Raw genomic sequence first — 23,048 nt, forward strand, 5'->3', positions numbered from 1 at the left:
ATATAACAGAAAGAGTTTCAGTCAGTCATTAAAAAGAAGTATAGCAGCTATCAGTTTTCAACAATGAAATTTAGACCCACACAGCTTTGAAAATCCTCTCAAAAAGCTTCTGGCACTAAATCAAAGAAATTATTGTCATAAATGTTCCTCTACTAAAGAGGAACTACTCTCTTCTACTAAAGAGTCTCCACTCCTTCTTTATGGACCAAAATTACTTCCTATGACAAATAAAATATCTACTGCTTGGTTCATGTACTAAAGATTAGTAATCTCAACCACCTCCCTTGTGAAACTTGTCTGAAGTACTAACAAATGGAACATCAAGACACTAGAGATATTTTGCCTTATTCTACTTTATTTGGACTTCAGTAACAAATCCTTTTATGCTATTATTTATGTGTATGCTTCTTTCCCATAACTATGTCCCAATCAACTGCAGATCAGGTTTTCAATCATGATTTTCAGTCACTAACCCTGCCAGTTCATTACCAAAACTCCCTCCGTTTGCTTCTAAACTTCCAGTAATATAATCCCAAACAGAAAGACCATGAAAAGTACTGCCCTTCTCCACTGATTCTCAAATCTCTCAAAGTCACAAATGATATTGTGCCCCAAACTACATATGCTATGACCCAAATTGCATATAATATGCTATTTTCAAATTATACACAGATCCAAATAATGAAGGAAAAAAGCCCTTAGATTTCTCTGAGTTCCATATAACTCTTCTACACAATGGGGTGCCTGGGTGGCTCAGTTGTTAAGCGTCTGCCTTCAGCTCAGGTCATGATCCTGGGGTCTTGGGACCGAGCCCAGCATCAGGCTCCGTGCTCAGTGGGAAGCCTGCTTCTCCCTCTCCCACTCCCCCTGCTTGTGTTCCCTCTCTCACTGTGACTCTCTCTGTCAAATAAAAAACAAAAAACAAACAAAAAAACAAAACAAAGTCTTCTACACTTACAGTTCTGAAAGAAGCTTAAAATGTATGTTAGTCATAAGCTGTAATCATCAAGAGAGTATGGTACTGGCATAAAAACAGACACATAGATCAATGGAACAGAACAGAGAAGCCAGAAATGGACCCTCAATTCTATGGGCAACTAATTTTCGACAAAGCAGAAAAGAATATCCAATGGAAAACAGACAGTCTCTTCAACAAATGGTGTGGGAAAAATTGAATAGTCACATGTAGAAAAATGAAACTGGACCACTTTCTTATACCATACACAGAGATAAACTCAAAATGGGTGAAAGACCTAAATGTGAGAATGTGAGACAGGAATCCATCAAAATCCTAGAGAACACAGGCAGCAACCTCTTTGACCTCAGCCACAGCAACTTCTTGCTAGACATGTCTCCAAAGGCAAGGGAAACAAAGACAAAAATTAACTATTGGGACTTCATCAAGATAAAAAGCTTTTGCACAGCAAAGAAACAGTCAACAAAACTAGAGGGAACCTATGGAATGGGAGAAAATATCTGCAAACGTCTTACCAGATAAAGGGCTAGTATCCAAAAATCTATAAAGAACTTATTAAACTTAACACCGGGAGCCAGGGTGCCTCAGGGCAGGAAAGGCTTCTGCCACCCCCTGAGGACCCAGCGCCCCTCCGAAAGCCAGGGCTGCATTTCCAATAAGTTCTGCAGCCGCCCCGGGGAGAACCTGGGCCCTTTGCAGCAACTTGGTGCCTCCTGGGGAACGACAGAGAAGTTGCCTTGTTGGCTGAGTGCTGAGGAGGGGGCTCTGGGCGGCTTCCCAGGACATGCTGATGCAGGCTTGTTTCTGGGGAGAAATCCTGACCTAAATTCAGAGGAAGGGGAGCTGCATTCAGCTGGGACAGGAATACAGGCACTGCTGACTCTCAGGATCTTCTAGAAGGAGCAGCTGGGATCCCAATTTCCAGGTTCTGCTGGAATCAGAGCCCCAGAGTCGGAAGAAGGAAAGATGGCGGAGGAGTAGGGGACCCTGTTTCAACTGGTCCCCGGAATTGAGCTGGATATCTAACAGACCACTCTGAGCACCCCCGAAACCAGCCCTAGATGTAAGAAGATCGGGATCTCTACAAACAGAATATCGCAGGCGGTTGGTTTTGAGGTACGAAGCGGGGAGCCCTGATTCCATGGGCAGATATCGGAGGATAAACAGCAGCGGGAGGTAGCCTGTCCATGGGGATCCTACACCGCTGGTGAGCGACAGCCTCCTGCGCTGGGGACGGGGCACAGACTTGCAGACTGGTAGCGGCGGAAAAGGACTTTAGGGCAGCCCCCAGGGCGGAAACCCAGAGCGGCGGGGTAGTGCGAGCGAACTGGGAGCAGCTGGCAGTTTTAGAAGCACAAAGGGCAGAGACGTGCTCTGACCTGGAGGCAGGACTGGGGGCGCTGCGGAGGGGCGAAAACCCCAGGCTGCTGCAGTTTATAGCAGTACGGACAGAAACGGAGACGGTGTGGCCTGGAGAGCTCATGGAAGAACAGACTGTGATCTCTCTGCTCTGAGGCAGAGGGTTCTGCTCTGACTGGCGGAAGAGACGCGGAGAGCTGCCAGGGAAAGCCGCCAGAGAACAAAAGCCCCAAAGACTGATTCCCGCTGAGCCCATCCCCGCCACAGGAGGGCAGGGTAACTCCGCCCCAACAGGGTTGCCTGAGTAACAGTGCAGCAGGCCCCTCCCCCAGAAGACAGGCTGGGAAAACAAGAGGCCAGCAACCCTAAGATCCTAAGAAAACAGGTGCATCTTGCTTGGGTTCTGGTCAATAATTTGGACTCTACACATTCCCTCAAACACCCATCAACAGAATGACTAGGAGGAGGAACCCCCAAAATAGAAAAGACTCAGAGATCATGACTTATGCTACAGATTTACAAATGGATGCAGATATAACCAAGATGTCGGAGATGGAATGCAGGCTAGCAATTGTGAAGACAATGGCTAGAATGGAGAAATCAATTAATGGCAACATAGAGTCTCTAAGGGCAGAAATGAAAGCTGAATTGGCAGAACTTAAAAATGCTATCAATGAGATCAATCCAATCTAGATAATCTAACAGCTAGGGTAACTGAGGCAGAAGAACGAATAAGCGACCTGGAAGAGAATATAATAGATAAAAAGGGAAAAGAGGAGGCCAGGGAAAAACAACTCAGAATCCATGAAAATAGAATCAGAGAAGTAAGTGACACCATGAAGCGTTCCAATGTCAGAATAATTGGAATCCCAGAGGGAGTGGAGAGAGAGAGGACTAGAAGATGGATTTGAGCAAATCGTAGCTGAGAACTTCCCTAATCTGGGGAATGAAAGAAACACTCGTGTCCTAGAGGCAGAGAGGACCCCTCCCAAGATCAAGGAAAACAGGCCAACACCCCGGCATGTAATAGTAAAACTCGCAAATCTTAGAACCAAGGAAACCATCTTAAGGGCACTTAGGAGGAAGAGATTCCTTACGTACAGAGGGAAGAACATCAGAATAACGTCAGACCTATCCACAGAGACCTGGCAAGCCAGAAAGGCCTGGCAAGACATATTCAGGGTACTAAACGAGAAGAACATGCAGCCAAGAATACTTTATCCAGCAAGGCTGTCATTTAGAATGGATGGAGAGATGCAGAGCTTCCAAGACTGGCAGAAACTGAAAGAATATGTGACCACTAAGCTGGCCCTGCAAGAAATATTAAGGGGGGTTCTATAAAAGGAGAAAGACCCCAAGAATGATACAGAACAGAAATTTACAGAGATAATCTATACAAACAAGGACTTCACAGGCAACATGATGACAATAAATTCATATCTTTCAATAATCACTCTCAACGGCCTAAATGCTCCCATAAAATGGCACAGGGTTGAAGATGGGATAAAAAGACAGGACCCATCCATATGCTGTCTACAAGAGACTCATTTTGAACCTAAAGATACATCCAGACTGAAAGTGAAGGGATGGAGAGCCATCTTCCATGCCAGCGGACCTCAAAAGAAAGCTGGGGTAGTAATTCTTATATCAGACAAATTAGATTTTAAACTAAAGTCTGTAATAAGAGACACAGAAGGACACTATATCATTCTTAAAGGGTCTATCCCAACAAGAAGATCTAACAATTGTAAATATCTATGCCCCCCAACATGGGAGCAGCCATCTACATAAGCCAACTGTTAACCAAAATAAAGAGTCATATTGATAACAATACATTAATTGTAGGAGACCTCAACACTCCACTCTCAGCAATGGACAGATCATCTAAGCAGAAAATCAACAAGGAAACAAGAGCTTTGAATGATACATTGGACCAGATGGACCTCATAGATATTTACAGAACATTCCACCCTAAAACAACAGAATACTCATTCTTCTCGAGCGCACATGGAACTTTCTCCAGAATAGACCATATACTGGGTCACAAATCAGGTCTCAACGGACACCAAAAGATTGAGATTATTCCCTGCATATTCTCAGACCACAGTGCTCTAAAACTGGAACTCAATCACAAGAAAAAATTTGGCAGAAATTCAAACGCTTGGAAGCTAAAGACCACTCTGCTCAAGAATGTTTGGGTCAACCAAGAAATCAAAGAAGAACTGAAACAATTCATGGAAATCAATGAGAACGAAAACACATTGGTCCAAAACCTATGGGATACTGCAAAGGCGGTCCTAAGGGGGAAATACATAGCCATCCAAGCCTCACTCAAAAAAAGAGAAAAATCCCGAATTCACCAACTAACTCTACACCTTAAAGAACTAGAGAAAAAGCAACAAACGACGCCTAAGCCACGCATTAGAAGAGAAATAATTAAAATTAGAGCAGAAATCAATGAATTAGAAACCAGAAACACAGTAGGTCAGATCAATGAAACTAGAAGTTGGTTCTTTGAAAGAATTAATAAGATTGATAAACCACTGGCCAGATTTATCCAAAAGAAAAGAGAAAGGACCCAAATTAATAAAATTATGAATGAAAGGGGAGAGAGCACGACTAACACCAAGGAAATAGAAACAATTATTAGAAATTATTATCAACAAATATATGCCAATAAACTGAGCAATCTGGATGAAATGGAGGCCTTCCTGGAAACCTATAAGCTGCCAAGGCTGAAACAGGAAGAAACTGACAACCTGAATAGGCCAATAACCAGTAGGGAGATTGAAGCAGTGATCAAAAACCTCCCAAAAGGGCGCCTGGGTGGCTCAGTCGTTAAGCGTCTGCCTTCGGCTCAGGTCATGATCCCAGGGTTCTGGGATCGAGTCCCACATCGGGCTCCTTGCTCGGCAGGAAGCCTGCTTCTCCCTCTCCCACTCCCCCTGCTTGTGTTCCTGCTCTAGCTATCTCTCTGTCAAATAAATAAATAAAAAATTAAAAAAAAACAAAAAACAAAAACCTCCCAAAAAACAAGAGTCCAGGGCCTGATGGATTCCCTGGGGAATTCTACCAAACATTCAAAGAAGAAATAATACCTATTCTACTGAAGCTGTTTCAAAAAATAGAAACAGAAAGAAAACTTCCAGACTCATTCTATGAGGCCAGCATTACCTTAATCCCAAAACCAGGCAAAGACCCCATCAAAAAGGAGAATTTCAGACTGATATCCCTGATGAATATGGATTCCAAAATCCTCAACAAAATCCTAGCTAATAGGATCCAACAATACATTAAAAGGATCATCCACCACGACCAAGTGGGATTTATCCCTGGGATGCAAGGGTGGTTCAACATTCGCAAATCAATCAATGTGATAGAACACATTAATAAGAGGAGAGAGAAGAACCATTTGGCCCTCTCAGTTGATGCAGAAAAAACATCTGACAAAATACCACATCCTTTCCTGATTAAAACTCTTCAGAGTATAGGGATAGAGGGAACATTCCTCAAGCTCATAAAATCCATCTATGAAAAACCCACAGTGAATATCATCCTCAATGGGGAAAAGCTGAGAGCCTTTCCCTTAAGATCAGGAACACGTCAAGGATGCCCACTCTCACCACTATTGTTCAACATAGTACTAGAAGTCCTAGCAACAGCAATCAGACAACAGAAAAAATAAAAGGTATTCAAATTGGCAAAGAAGAAGTCAAACTCTCTCTTTTTGCAGACGACATGATACTTTATGTGGAAAACCCAAAGACTCCATCCCCAAATTACTAGAACTCACAGCAATTCAGTAATGTGGCAGCATACAAAATCAATGCACAGAAATCAATTGCTTTCTTATACACTAACAACACAACTGTAGAAAGAGAAATTAGAGAAACGATTCCATTTACAATAGCACCATAAACCATAAGATACCTCGGAATAAACCTAACCAAAGAGGTAAAGGATCTATACTCTAGGAACTACAGAACGCTCATGAAAGAAATTGAAAAAGACACAAAAAGATGGAAAAATATTCCATGCTCATGGATCGGAAGAATAAACATTGTTAAAATGTCTATGCTACCCAGAGCAATCTATACCTTCAATGCCATCCCGATCAAAATTCCAATGACATTTTTCAAAGTGCTGGAACAAACAATCCTAAAATTTCTATGGAATCAGAAAAGACCCCGAATCACCAAGGAGATGTTGAAAAAGAAAAACAAACCTGGGGGCATCACGTTGCCCGAATCCAAGCTATATTATAAAGCTGTGATCACCAAGACAGCATGGTACTGGCACAAAAACAGATATAGAGAACCCCGATATGGACCCTCAACTCTATGGTTAAATAATCTTTGACAAAGCAGGAAAAAACATGCAATGGAAAAAAATCTCTTCAATAAATGGTGCTGGGAAAATTGGGACAGCCACATGCAGAAGAATGAAACTTGACCATTCTCTAACACCATTCACAATGATAAACTCAAAGTGGATGAAAGACCTCAATGTGAGACAGGAATCCATCAAAATCCTAGAGGAGAATATAGGCAGTAACCTCTTTGACATCACCCACAGCAACTTCTTTCAAGATACATCTCCAAAAGCTAGTGAAACAAAAGCAAAAATGAACTTTTGGGACTTCATCAAGATAAAAAGCTTCTGCACAGCAAAGGAAACAGTCAACAAAACAAAGAGTCAACCTACATAATGGGAAAAGATATTTGCAAATGACACTACAGATAAAGGGCTGGTATCGAAGATCTATAAAGAACTTCTCAAACTCAACACCCAGAAAACAAATCATCAAGTCAAAAAGTGGGCAGAAGACATGAACCAGACACTTCTCCAAAGAAGACATACCCTATGACCCAGCAATTGCACTACTGGGTATTTACCCCAAAGACACAGATGTAGTGAAAAGAAGGGCCATATGCACCCCAATGTTCATAGCAGCAATGTCTGCAATAGCCAAACTGTGGAAAGAGCCGAGATGCCCTTCAACAGATGAATGGATAAAGAAGATGTGGTCCATATATACAATGGAATATTACTCAGCCATCAGAAAGGATGAATACCCAACTTTTACATCAACATGGATGGGACTGGAGAAGATTATGCTAAGTGAAATAAGTCAAGCAGAGAAAGTCAATTATCATATTGTTTCACTTATTTGTGGAACATAAGGAATAACATGGAGGACATTAGGAGAAGGAAGGGAAAAATGAGGGGGGGGAATTGGAGGGAGAGATGAACCATGAGAGACTATGGACTCTGAAAGAGAAACAGGGTTTTAGAGGGGAGGGGGGAGGGGGGATTGGTTAGCCCGGTGACAGGTATTAAGGAGGGCACGTACTGCATGGAGCACTGGGTGTTATACGACAACAATGGATCGTGGATCACCACATCAAAAACTAATGATGTATTGTATGGTGACTAACACAACATAATGAAATTAAAAAAAAAAAACACACAAAAAAATTAACACCCAAAAACCAAAAAATTTAATCAAGAAATGGGCAAAAGACATGAACAGATGTTTCTCCAAAAGAAGACATACAAATGGCCAACAGACACACGAAAAAATGCTCAACATCACCCGGCCTCAGGGAAATACAAATCAAAACCATAATGAGATAACACTGCATACCAGTCAGAATGGCTAAAATTAACAACTCAGGAAACAACAGATGTTGGTAAGGATTCCGAGAAAGAGGAACCCTCTTACACTGTTGGTGGGAATGCAAAGTGGTGCAGCCCCTCTGGAAGATAGCATGGAGGGTCCTCAAAAAGTTAAAAATAGAACTACCCTATGACCCAGTAATTGCACCATTAGGTACTTATCCAAAGGATACAAACACAGTGATTTGAAGGGGCACATGTACCCCAATGTTTATAGTAGCAATGTCCACAATAGCGAAACTATGGAAAGAGCCTAAAGGTCCATTAACTGATGAGTGGAAAAAGAAGATGTGGTGTATACATACATACATATATATATGTATGTATACATATTACTGGAATATTAGCCATCAAAAAGAATGACAGCTTGCCATTTGCAATGATGTGGATGGAGCTAGAGTGTATTACACTAAGCAAATTAAGTTAGTCAGAGAAAGACAAATACCATATAAGTTTACTTATATGTGGAATTTAAAAAACAAAACAGATGAACATGGGGAAGGAATATACATGTCCACTGAAAGATAAACGAATAAAGAAGATGTGGTATATATCTACAATGCAATATTACTCAGTCATCAAAAGAATGAAATCTTGCCATTTTCAACGAAGTGGATGGAACTAGAGGGTATTATATTAAGCGAAGTAAGTCAGAGAAAGACAAATATATGATTTCACTCATATGTGGAATTTAAACAAAACAGATGAGCAGAGGGGAAGGGAAGGAAAAATAAGACAAAAACAGAGATGGAGACAAACCAGAGAGACTCTTAATTATGGGAAACAAACTGAGGGTTGCTGGAAGGGGGGGGGGGTAGGGGGATGGGTTAAGTGGGTGATGGGCATTAAGGAAGGCACTTGATGGAATGAGCCCTGGGTGTTATGTATAACTAATGAATCACTAAATTCTACCTCTGAAACTAATAATATACTATATGTTAATTAAATTGAATTTAAATTAAATTTGTTAGTCATTTCTGGAGACAATCTAATTTTGTGGAAGTACTTGAAAAACCAAGTGACTGAAATTTTAGTTTCTGCTATTTTTCCAACTACTAGATATTAGAGAAATGATAGTACAGATGTTAAATTTAATCCTGTCTCTCTAGTTAGTATACAGAATCTCTGAATCTTTCTTTTGCTATTTATTCTCCACCACAGCACCTAAATAGGATGGGTACTCTCCAGTTCAATCCAACATGTATCTTAAAGTTGAGCACTTACTAGAGCAAATATATGGCTATACAGATCAACATGACAGTCTATCTCTACTAAGCATATCATTACTAAGTGAAGTAAGGGATGTCAATAAATCTGAAGGTGATATAAAGAAAACAAGAGCGTCAGAGGCTGAATAAACTATCCCTACTTATAAATTTGGTAGCCTTAGATAACTACCAACCTTCCCAAAACATTATTATAGTGTTCTATATAAATTGTATATCTACTGTGACAGCAGTACTAAAAAGAAGTGTAAAAATATTTATGTCCAGGAGACAGTTTAATCATACCTGGTTTCACAATCTACAAAGCATTCATTTCTTTTTTTACAAGAATAATACCGCACAAAATTCAAGAAAGAATTACAGCTTTAATGCCAACATAAAACAGAGATTGTAATTAATCAAGGATTACTAAAAGAGACTAACAAGTATGATATTAATAGAGAGATGTAGATGTTCTACTTGTAGCTTTTACTCTGAAAATCCAACAGTATTAATATCAACCACTAAGTTGGCTTGAAGGCTTGCTGAAAAGCAGTCCAGGAAGTGCTACATTTTTTGGCTCCTGGCCTCTAACAGAAGTGTTAACTGTACCAGTTTAGTTGGCTTGGGTACTATGAGAGCAGAATGACTCTGAAAGTTTTTCTTTTCCAACAGTTTTCATCAAGATGCTGAGTGCCTGTTCAAACAAATATTTTGGAATCTTTTCAAAACAGATTCTCTTAAAAAATATCCAACTCAGCATATTTTAACTAAATTATTAGAAACATACACGCTTAAGGCTCCATCTGACAGAGCAAAAAATATAAATTACCTTTCTAAATTGAACTTCAGTTGGTTCTGAAAACACTTTTAAAATTAATAGTATACAGAAACTAGTATTAAGAGTAAAATACTTCTGAAACTTGGGCTTTTTCTTTTGAACATGGTTTCACATGATTGCTCCCTATCAGTGTTACTTCCCAAATGAAATGTAGCTCAACTATGCCAAAGTAAAAATAAATTATGATATTTCATGTAGAAATTATATTTGTTTTACCTTATAAATATGTATGGTCATGCTACAGAAGAAAATGCTTTTAACATTTAGCAAAATTTTTTAAATATTTAAAAATGTGATTCAAAATCCCATATTTTCATTTAATACCCTTATAAACAGAGGAACGTTATTTCTACCTCACACCTTTTCTAGGTTCCACTCCTTAAATTCCTTAAACATTTTTGGCTTTTAAATTTGTCTCCACCCTTCTACTGACCAGTTATGCTTCTCTGAAGTTTAGCAATAATCCCATGACTCTTAAGGTTCATACTCAATAATGAAGACCTATGACTTAAAGCTGTTCTTTTATTCACATCTCTATGAAAGCTGAAGCACTCCAACACCTGCTAGGCTGGGGTAGGTTGTTAAAAAATGAAAAGGGAATCAAGTATTCAAAAATCTCAAGCAAAATAAACATCCAAAATAATGAACCCACTGAAAATGTCTCTTCCTGCTTGGTAAAACGCTATGTCTGACATGCAGCTTTTTAATAAAGCCAGAAAAGGAGTTAATCAAGTCATTGTACCTAGAAATTCCTTGCTGCTATAATAAAAATACTGGTGATCTATAGCTTGCTAATGTGTTTATCACTTCCTCTGATGCTTATACAACATCTTTTTCCACAAAAACCCTGCTCTACACTCCAATTTCACTCATTATTATCAAAGGTTGAGCCCAAGAATTATTTCTATTATGGTTAATTAATTTGTACTGGTTCTTAAATTTATTAAATAGTATTTAAGTGCCAAGCACGTATGAAGCATAGTTCTAAATATTTAACAATGAATAAGACATAAAACCTGAAGGATCATAATCTGCTGGAGGAGATAGGTAGGTAAGCAATTCCAATCCAGAGGGAAAAATACAGAGTGAGTACTTTTGAGCAACAGTGGGAGAAAGAAAGAGTGGACAGAGTTGTGTGGTACTAGGTATGTACAGTGTACTATGCGATCAGACAGAAGGAGAACCTAAACAACGTCTGACAGATCACTGAGGAAGTTACAGCTGAGGTGAATCCTAAAACATACAGAGTTCATCAGATATGGGAAAAAGTAAAGAAATAGTGTTTCCAAAAAATATATAAAAGCATGTAGAAATAACCAGGAGAGAGAGCATGATGTATTTTTGAAAACTCTAAGTAGTAGGAAGAAAAGGGGTAAGACATGAGGTTAAACCTGGGCAAGGACATGGAGGACTTCACATGCCAACAAAGGATATGATCCTATAGGGAAGAATGCCCCAGTCTTGGTATCCTCTGCTGATTCCTTCTCCAACCCCAACTCTCAAATAATCAGAGTAATCCAGAGTTTAATCCAGTGACATTTTCTTTTCTCTATCTAGACTCAATCTCTTGGTGGACTCATCTAGTCACGTAAATATAAATATCATGTATATGCTAATGGCACTCAAACTATTATCTCTAGCCTGAACTCCTGATTCATGTATCAGGCCGCTCTTGCCACCCCCTCTCCCCCAACCCATCTCTTGGACTTCACTGCTTAAAATACTAATCACACTAGCCTCCTCACAATTCCTGAAACAGTACAAGCATGCACCTACTCCAGGACCTTTGTTACTAATTTCAGGTAAAACACAAAGTTTCTGAAGGCATTTCCCCTAAATATCTGCATGGCTTGCTTCTTTACTTTTTGCAATTCTTGCCTCACTTGAGGAATGAGGTATTTAGCTACCCTTGACAGCATAGCTAAAATTTCAACCCATCTTCTCTACCCTTGTCATTTTATATATCTTCTCTGCTTTACAATATCTCCTTAGCATTTATACTATCTAACACAATATATACTTATTTATTATTGGTTGCTTCCAGTAAATATAAGTTCCATAAGAGCAGGGATTTTTGTCAATTTGGTCACTCTTATATTCTCAGGGGCTAGGATAGTACTTGGCATATCATAAAAGCTCATTAGAATATGGTAAGATATGGTGTATTACTTTAAGAAAAAGTCTATTTTGAAATAATTTTTTTAAAGATTTTATTTATTTGACAGAGAGAGACACAGCGAGAGAGGGAACACAAGCAGGGGGAGTGGGAGGGAGAAGCAGGCTTCCCGCGGAGCAAGGAGCCCGATGTGGGACTCGATCCCATGACCCCGGGATCACGACCTGAGCCGAAGGCAGACACTTAACGACTGAGCCACCCAGGCGCCCAATAATTTTTTTAAAGTAAACCCCAACATGGGGCTCGAACTCACGATCCAAAGATCAAGAGTCGCATGCCCTACCAACTGAGCCAGCAAGGTGCCCCAATATTTTGAAATAATTTAGAGTCACAAAGAAGTTAGAAAAATAGTACAAAGTTCCCATAAACACTCCATTCAGGTTCCCCAATGACGGTATCTTACATAACCATAGTACAATCATCAAAACTTGTATTACTTTTATTTATTATTATTTTTTTAAAGATTTTATTTATGTATTTGACAGAGACAGTGAGAGAGGGAACACAAGCAGGGGGAGTGGGAGAGGGAGAAGCAGGCTCCCTGCTGAGCTGGGAGCCCGATGTGGGGCTCGATCCCAGAAGCCTGGAATTGTGACCTGAGCTGTAGGCAGACGTTTAACAATTAACAACTGAGTCACCCAGGTGCCCCAAAACTTGTATTACTTTTAAAATTAGGAAAAAAGTTAATGAAAAATCATGGGGATAATTCTTTCAACTTTTCTGTAGGTTTAAATGTTTAAAATAAAAAATGTTTAAATAAAAATGTTTAAAATAAAACTTGGGGGAAAAATGATGGAGGGAGTAATCGAAGTGTTAAATACTGTACAAAATAAGAAGAAGCAACCTATACAAAAATCAATTTAGTGTGTTAATTTAGTGTGTTATCCTCAAACCAATTAAACAGTTTTCAGGAGGACAGAATGATTAACACCGTGTCAACTGCTACCGCTATGTCAAATGAGATGAGAAATGATCAATGAAATGACCACTGGTGACTGTGATGTGAGCAGTTTCAGCGGAGTAGTAAGGGCAAAAGCCTGTCTGAATTAGGTTCAAGAGAAAACTTGGGTATATTAAGTATAAATAATCCTTGCAAAGAGTTTTTTGTAAAAAGGAGTGAAAGAAATGGAGTGGTAGCTAACGAGTTAAGGATAAATACTTCAGAAAGCATAAAAAAAAGCATAACAAATACAATAATCACCCATAATCCCACAATGAGTAACCATTAATAACATTTTGCCAACCTCATTTTCTTGCAAGAAACATGAGATTCCATTCCATGTTCACCAGAATTGCTAAAATTTTAAAATCTGACAATACCAAGCACTAGCAGGAGGTAGAGTAATGGAAACTCTTACACACTATAGTGGGAATGTAAACTGGTTTAACTCCTGTAGAAAAGAGTTTGGCATTATCTAGTTAAGTTGAATATACACATACATATATCCTAGAAAAGTTCTTGCACATGTATGCTAAGACACACATGTAATAACGTTTATAAGAACATTAATTGTAAGATCTCTACACTGGAGACAACCCAAATGTCCAACTAGAGTAGAATGTGTACATAAACTTCAGATAGTTATAAAATACCAGAAAGCATGGGAAAGAAATATCGTTACATACAACTTGGATGGAAATTACACTGAACAAAAATTCTAAAATAATACACATAGAATGATCTCATTCACATGAAGTACACAAAAAGGTAAAACTGAATTCAGTATTTAGGGATACAGAAACAATAAATAAAAATAGGGAAATGGTCAGACAAACATCAGGAGAGTGGTTAACTGTAGGGAGGAAGGAGGATGTGTTTGGTGAAGGACACACAAGGAAATTTGGGGTGCTGCTGTTTCTATACCTTGGTGTTGGCTGCATAGGTGTTGGCTTTATAATTATTTCTAAAATTGTACATATGGGGTGCCTGGGTGGCTCAGTTGGCTAAGCGTCTGCCTTCAGCTCAGGTCATGATCCCAGGGTCCTGGGATCAAGTTCCGCATCAGGCTCTCTGCTCAGCGGTGAGTCTACTTCTCCCTCTCCCTCTGCCCCTACCCCTGCTTGTGCTCTTTCTCTCTCTCTCTCAAATAAAATCTTTTAAAAAATAAAATTAAAATGTACATACATGCTACACAGTCTTCTGTACATATATCATGTGATAAGACTTCAAAATACAACTTGAATTAACACATTCTTCCAAAATTTAGTAATGAGATGAAAAGGGACCAAAAAAATCTTTTGTATTATACAGAAATTTACTGGTTATCTTTTGGCAAACTACCTTAATAAAGATGTGTCAAACTTAAATACAAGTTACCTACTTTTTTATAAAAAGACAACTGTTCCAAATTTGTTAACCCCTCCTGTGATGGCAAGTTGCTATCAAAAGTATGCTACATGGGTACACAGCATGCATTAAAAACCTAAAAGCCTACACATATTTAAGTAGGCTCCACGCTGGGCGGGGCTTGAACTCACTATCTGAGATAGAGACTCAAGTTGAAATCAAGAGTCCGACGCTTAACTGACTGAGTCACCCAGGCGCCCCAAGAAAGTAGCTGCTTTTTAAAAATTCACATGAGCAGAGAATACTCTGATAATGGATGTTTAGAAATGTTTCCATTGTACATAATTTTATTGCTGAAAATGATGTCTGTCACCAATAAAAACTCCTATCTGCAATCTTACATACATGGATGAAACTTTTTCTAACATTTAAAAACTTCCGAAGTACGTAAATGGCTTTTGAATCTGTTATTAAACATAAAAAAAGTCAAAATAATAATTGTAATAATGAAGCAAATGGTATTTATTCCATGTAATAAAGTATGGAATAAATCTTGGTATTTATTCCGTGTAATACAAGCACCAATCAGTATTTTCACTATAAAGTGTTTAGAGTAGGGCTCCTGGGTGGCTCAGTTGGTTAAGCGACTGCCTTCAGCTCAGGTCATGATCCTGGAGTCCCGGGATCGAGTCCCGCATCGGGCTCCCTGCTCGGCGGGGAGCCTGCTTCTCCCTCCGACCCCCCCCCCCCTCGTGTGCTCTCTCTCTCTCATTCTCTCTCTCAAATAAATAAATAAAATCTTAAAAAAATAAATAAATAAATAAAGTGTTTAGAGTATAAAATGTTTACAAATCAGTGAAATTAAACATTCAAAATATTTCAAAAATGGAAATTTGCAAACATTATAAATCATCAAATGAAACATTAGTTTATATAACATTTTAAAAAAAGATCTATTTATTTATCTGAGAGAGTGAGCGAGAGAGAGAGAGAGAGAGAGAAGGAGCAGGAGGAGGGGCAGAAGGAGAGGGAGGAGCAGGCTCCCCGCTGAGGAGGGAGCCTGATGTGGGGCTCGATCCCAGGAGTTGGGATCATGACCTGAGCCGAAGGCAAGGTGCTTAACTAACTGAGCCACCCAGGTGCCCCTATATAACATTTTTTATAAACTTTATAAAAAACTGCAAAAGTTTGAAGCATCTGGGTGGCTCAGTTGAAGGAGTGACCGACTCTTGGTTTCAGGTCAGGTCATGATCTCATGGGTCACAGGGTTGAGTGCCATGTCAGCTCTGCACTCAGCGGGGAGTCTGCTTGAGATTCTCTCCCTCTGCCCTCCCACCACTCACATGTATGTTCTCTATCAAATAAATAAATAAATCTTTAAAAAAATGTAAAAGTTTATAAACCTTTTAATAAACTTCAGGACCTTCCTCACATATTTAGTGCCCCATCAGTGGAGGGTTCAGACCAGATGGGCAGCTCCTCCACTTTGGACAGAAGCTAATGGGTTGTAGCAGTTTTGATTTCTCCCACAGTTAACCTGGTAAAGATGGTTCTATTAAGTTCTCTCCTTCCCCCAGCAGAGAGATTAGCCACCTTCTGAAGACTCTAATTCAGTGCCTTTTCTCCCCCTTCTCCAGGCGTGTGTGTGTGTATGTTGGGAAGTAAACACTGCAAGTAAGTGGAAAGTAGAGCTAGGACGATGCGAGAAATGAAGGAAAGGAGAGATTGGGGGATAATTTGGAGAGAGAACCAAAAAAGGTGAACAAAACTACTGGTTGTTTTCAAATTAATAGTATTAAAAAATACCATTTTGGACTTTAAAATTAGCATAGAATACTAGAATATACAAAATAGTACTGCCATCACTCGATGTAAGAACTGAGTGACATCAGGGAGAATGAAAATCTACCAGGCAAATTTCAACAAAAACTTCCACATAATTGTTGGATGATATGCAAATGAACTTCAGATCAGTTTGAATTACTGTGTAGCAAAGTGTTACAAAATATTTTAAGATAATAGAGCATAGGGGTGCCCGGGTGGCTCAGTCATTGAGTGTCCGCCTTCAGCTCAGGTCATGGTCCCAGGGTCCTGGGATCCAGCCCCGCATTGGGCTCCCTGCTCAGCAGGAAGCCTGCTTCTCCCTCTCCCACTCCCCCTGCTTATGTTCCCTCTCTCACTGTGTCTCTGTCAAATAAATAAATAAATAAAATCTTAAAAAAAAAAAGATAATAGAGCATATTCAATTGTTATTGATAATATACATGATAAAAGTATTAATATACTGTTCATAAATAAAATTTAAAGCTAATTTTATCAAGATCACTGTATCTTATAATTTTTATGCTTTATAAGGTACATGATATGTAAGTTCAGTAGTACATATACATAATTTGCAAATGAATACCCACATGTATGCACACACACATACATATTCAGTCCCATTATTTTTAGATTGTTATTTTTATTTTTTTAAATGATAAGCGTGGTCTGATGAAAAAAATAAATGTTAATAAACCCCAGGTTGAAAATTACGGATTCCTTATTTTAGAACTCCAAGCTTTACTTAGCTGCAAGTAAACAATTTCATCAACACCATGTAGACATAGAACTTCACCTGAATATTAATTCTCAGGCCTGTATATCTCAATTAAATATAGATTCTACTAAGAATGAATTTCAAAATTCTTTCAATGCAATGCAAGCTTCCAAATTTTGGTTTACAAAAATACGTAAACTGGGGGTGCCTGGGTGGCTTAGTCTGACTCTTGGTCTCATTTTGGGTCATGATCTCAGAGTTGGGCTCCATGCTGGGTGCAGAGTCTGCTTGAGATTCTTTCTCTTCCTCTCCCTTAGCCCCTCCCCACCTGGCACAGTTGCTCACACACTCTCTCTCAAATAAATAAATAAAACCTTTTAAAAAAATCCATAAACTGGTTTATGGGGAGCTTAAGTGGCTCAGTCGTTAAGTGTCTACCTTCAGCTCAGGTCATGATCCCAGGGTCCTGGGATCGAGCCCCGCATTGGGCTCCCTGCTTGGCAGGAAGCCTGCTTCTCCTTCTCCCTCTCCCACTCCCCCTGTTTGTGTTCCCTCTCTTGCTGTGTCTCTGTCAAATAAATAAATAAAATCTTAAAAAAAAAAATCCATAAACTGGTTTAATCCAACTGTCCTGAAAATAAACAGTCTCTTCTTTTATGGCCACAAAATGATCACTAACAGAAATGTGAGGATTTTTGTCTTATTTTTGGTATCAGCACTGGATTGAGGCTAAAAGAATTAAATAAACACCAAGAATCAAAGTAGAAGCACTTGTAAGCAAATACCAACATATATTCTTCCATTTTTCTCTAGGTTGATATAAAATAGTACCACCACCATCACTGCATCCTATCTTCCACCTAGAAAAAGCAGATCCACAAACAGGACATGGTGAGTGACCTCAACAAAGGAAGATTAGGAATGTGGGAAAAATTCCCAAGACAGCATAGTTCTCCAGCAACTCTTCCTTTTAACTGCTCTATGAGAATGCAAAAATAAATCACAAATTGTCTCAATTAACTTAAGTGCAATAAATTAAGAATAACATTAACTTAATATTTTGAAATAAAGATTTGTCTTAATTATAAATAAAGGGTAGGCTTCAGCCTGCAATGTCATGCCCATTACTACTCTCCTTCTTACACAAATCTACCAAAAGAATTTCTGGAAAAGAAATAAAATTTCCGGTCTTGTAACCTAAATATCCTCCATTAAAAAAAAAAATGGGGAAGAAGAAAAATGCCAGGTCAGCATTTTTAACTAAAATTTCCTTTCCTTAAAAACTGGAAAGGTAATACAAAGAGGTGAAGAATTAAGTAAATATAAATACTAAGATAAAATCTTATTTTTAATATATACATGTGATTCTTCAAATGAGTATTAACATTGCTTTGCTATGCTAATTCAATTGCCTAGAAATTGAAAACACTAAAAGGAGAATTCATCTATTCTTTAAACAGATCATCAAAGAAAATAAGCCTCTTTCTTGCTCTTCACCCATAACTTAAGAAAGGGCTACTACACATCAAGCCTTAGATATCTTCATCATGGCTCAAGAAAGGCAGATGGCTAAGAGAACTTCTGCTTTGCCATTGGAAATACACTAGCAACAGATGGTCTACCCAAATGGTCATTCAGGTGATAAAGGATATATTTTCAACACAGATGGCAAATATTGTAGTAGGCTGATCAGAACCCATTGTTAGCTGTGTGGCATGTTACTCAGCCGACTCAGCCACAGTAACAGAATAGACCATAAAGGCAAGAGTCCACTGTGAAATCTGCCCTGCTAACTGGCTTCTATTAACCAACTTTTACATATAGGAAAGTTTTATAAACAAAATATAAGAGATATTTTAGGAAAAAAGAAAATAAACAGTGCTAGAAAGGGGATTGTGAAATAGGAACTTTCATACATTGCTGGTAGGAATATAATGTGGAACAATCTTTGTAGAAAACAATTTGGCTATAATATGTATCAAAAGCCTTAATTGTATTTATATCCTTTAATCTAATAATTACACTTCTGAGACTCTACTAGAAGGAAATCAAAATATGGTATGTAGAAAGCTGCTAATCAGCATTATTTTAAAAAATTATAAACAGCATAATATTTAAACATTACTAAATTATGATACATTTAAATTCATATTTTTTAACATAATGTTTAGAAAGAACCCTTGGGGTGCTCAGGTGTCTCAGTCGGTTAAGTGTCCCACTCTTGATTTTGGCTCAGGTCATGATCTCATGGTCGCTCAGCACAGAGTCTGCTTGTCCCTTTCCTTCCCCTTCTGCCCCTCCCCCTCACTCTTTCTCTCTCTCTCTCTCTCTAAAAATGAATAAATAAATCTTGGGGAAAAAAAAGAATTCTTCATATGAGAAAATGCTGACAATACAGTTTTTGGGGGGACATTTCAGTGATTTTTAAGCACAATTTTTACTGCAAAACTTTTTACTTCTCCTTGAAACCTGGTACATTCCCCTTATATATCATTCTGGCTTCAGTCTCTATCCCTAGAGTTTATGGCAGTTAAAATCCTTGGATAGCCTTACCAAAGGACTTTAGGCTTGCATCAGGGGCATGAAGTTCGGGGAAAGGCTAAAGATTGTTTTATTGTCCAAAGGGCCATTTTGATCAGAACACTTATTATGAGAACAGTTTTATTAGAAGCAGTTGTGGGGGCAGAGTGAAATTAAAGTGAGTAGCCCTTACTTTCTAACTTTTCCAGAAACAAGGTAAGAGGTATCCCTAGGAGTCACAGCAGTAGAAAGTACGTCCCTATGGTTGCTTACACCCAAGTCCCTAAAACCCATTCTTAAAGATCACAGGTTGGTAGATTATGGCAGGATACGACAAATCCAGTCTACGGCATGTTTTATTGGATCACAGCCATGTCCACGTAATCTTGTATTCTATGGCTACTATCACCCCACAATGGCAAAATTTAATTCATAGGACCAAAAAGCCTACAGTATTATCTAGCCCTTTGTAAAAAAAAAGTTTCCTAACTCCTGCCATAGACCACTGAAAGTCTCCTTAGGGACTCAGAGGTGGAGATAAGGACTTCTATTCCCCTTCCTGGTGGGCAAAGGGGATAAGGAGGGAGGAGGCCTCATGCCCTTGTCACATCTATGTCAGGGAGTATCTGAATAGGTTTTTCCTTTAGAAATGTTTGTAACCAGATGTTAGTAAACTTCATCCAGCTTAATCCTTTAGAAAATCTACCACCAACATATTACAAACAAAACAAAAATCAAATGAAAGAACTTCAACCTCAGTCAAAACAAATGCCACAACAAATGTTCTTACCCAGAGCAGTGCCTTACAGAAAGCCCCTGAAACACCTAGCCATCAGTACTACAAATGGCCTCATTGTATTCCTGGCTGGCCTCAGCCAGACCCTAGAGCATAGTTACTCATAGGGATATAATTCCACAGGGTTCTCGGTAATGCTGGCTCAGGATGGGATAAACCAGTATTTTTCCTAATGAAAAATGAGTACTGAGTTAAAAAAAAATAAAATCAAAATATTTATAACTGCTCATCATAGTGCTCCCTTTTTTTCAGTGTGTACCTATCTCCTTCCCTGGAGGTAGGGGCTGTGTTTGAGCACTTTCTCGCACACTACAGGAGCTTAGTGAATGTTTACTGACAAAAGGAAAACATATAAGAAGGACAGGAGGAGGCAAATGGAGAGGGATGGAGATAGAGAAGGAGGCAGGCAAGGAGACAGCTAGGGAATAAAAGGCAGAAGTAATGAATTTAAACTGAATAAGCAGTACATTAAATTGTATAGACTATGTGACCTCTTTAAAAAAATCATAGAGGGGCGCCTGGGTGGCTCAGATGGTTAAGCGACTGCCTTCAGCTCAGGTCATGATCCTGGAGTCCTGGGATCGAGTCCCACATCGGGCTCCCTGCTTGGCAGGGAGTCTGCTTCTCCCTCTGACCCTATCCCCTCTCATGCTCTCTCTATCTCATTGTCTCTCTCAAATAAATAAATAAAATCTTTAAAAAAAAAAATCTTTAAAAAAATCATAGAAAAGGACAAGATGAAATATACCAAAATATTTCAACAACGCTTGCCTCTATGTGATGGAATTTATTTCCTTATGCTTCTGTTGTCAGAAACTTCCTTATACCCTCCTACTAAAAAAGCTCCACCAAGTAGAGAAAAAACATGATTTGTAACAGTCCACAGAAGCACAGGTGATTTAAACAATGCTTTTAAGAAAATGCGTTTTCATTTTGCATATACTATTTTTATCCTAAATTATAGGAATGCTATATTTTCTTTTCTTTTTTAAGATTGTATTTATTTATTTGAGAGAGAGAGAACATGTGCGCACGAGCAGGGGGAGGGGCAGAGGGAGAAGTAGAATCCTCACTGAGCAGGGAGCCCGATGCGGGGCTCAATTCCAGGACCCCGGGATCATGACCTGAGCTGAAGGCAGACACTTAACTGACTGAGCTACCCAGGCGCCCCTGAATGCTATATTTTCTGGATAACATATAAGTTATAGAGGAAAATGAAAATCATCCATTAGAATAAAATCATTTCATATTTTGATGCATTTCCAAATGCACATAGACTCATAAACATGTATGTAAGCATTTAGCAAAAAAGGGTTCCATTGTGGAAAGTAATATGGGGAGTAAAACACGGGGAGAAGAAGGGTGAGAAAAGTGGACAGGAGATGGAAGAGAATAGGAGGAAAAACAAGGAAGAGAGGGAGGATATAGAAGGAGTGCTGCAATCAGCAAGTGGGCCATCCGTTCCATATCACTGATATACAGTCAAGACCCTAGTCCCATCTACTTAACATGGATGGCACATTCCTCAAAATGTAATTTATGCAGCTCTGGAAACCAACAGTCCCGGGAAAACTACTCTTATATCTCTTGCTATACATCTCCATAATCCCTAACTATGGAACTACCAAGCCTTAGTAACCACTTCCAATCATTATTATTGGGCCCAGATCTACCCTTATAAATTAATACACTCTTCACTTTGCTTTGTTATTCCTTCTCTCTCCCAGAACCACAAGTACCCAAAAGAGTCAATTCAGGCTGCTAATCAGGGATAGTATTATTGCCAGATGAAACAGAAAGAGGCCAACTTACATATGTGCAGACTAGTAGACATTCTAAGAAACCAGGGGCCATAGCATAGTGTGTTTGAAGGCACCAGGAATGCTGCTTATTTTCAATATCTACCTCTGTCCCACTGGCTTACCAGACTTCTTGCAATGTTGTCAATTTCAAAAAAAAAAAAAAAAAAAAATCTAACTTTTAGGTTAGGCTTTTATATTTCTAGGATTCTCCACATTAAAATACAAATAGCCATGGAAAAGGTAATAGACTAGGTCTCTGACACCTCAGACTGTTTCCCATTAAAACACCAAACAGACAACAGATCCCTACAAGAATAGGACAGATAAGTACTAGTGAAAAAGGGGTGAGGAAAAGTATGATTTACCAAGCATTGCCTAAGAGAAAACTGCTGGGTAAATTATTGCCCTGGGGAACACTGTGGATACAAAAGGAGCATGAAAACCCTAGGCCCTAGGAAAAATGGAAAAGGAAATGTTGGTAGAAGAAAACTGAAAAAGGGGAGCTCAAGAAGAAATTAACCACTTCACAGTCTGGTTTCAGGCCAGCTGGAATGTTCAACTCCCAAGGGGCATAATCCCAGAGCAGCAGCACAGTATGAAGCAACCCTGAATACCAGCTCTATCTTTGGTTACCAGAAAGTCTGGGAAAAGCAGGAAAACAATCTCTCAGACTAGTGATTGCCAATGGAATATATCACATACAACATAGGAGATTTCTAAACCTTCCTGTCCCTCCACCCACATTCTTAACTCCACCCCAAGCCAGATGAAAAACTGAGGGGGAAGAGAGGTGTGTAGAGAGAAAAGTGTACATGTAGAGTTGGCAGAAGTTCCTCAAATGATCCAGATGGTTATGACATGTATTCCT

The 23,048-nt window shown here is 39.0% G+C and overlaps 1 protein-coding gene across 2 annotated transcripts in view; it reads right to left on the minus strand.

The window, feature by feature from the left end:
* SLC38A9 (solute carrier family 38 member 9) overlaps positions 1–23,048 on the minus strand; it is a 79,754-nt gene that overhangs the window by 53,079 nt on the left and 3,627 nt on the right. The window lies entirely within an intron of this gene.

Source organism: Neomonachus schauinslandi, chromosome 7 (genome assembly GCF_002201575.2).
Source record: "Neomonachus schauinslandi chromosome 7, ASM220157v2, whole genome shotgun sequence".
NCBI lineage: Eukaryota > Metazoa > Chordata > Mammalia > Carnivora > Phocidae > Neomonachus > Neomonachus schauinslandi.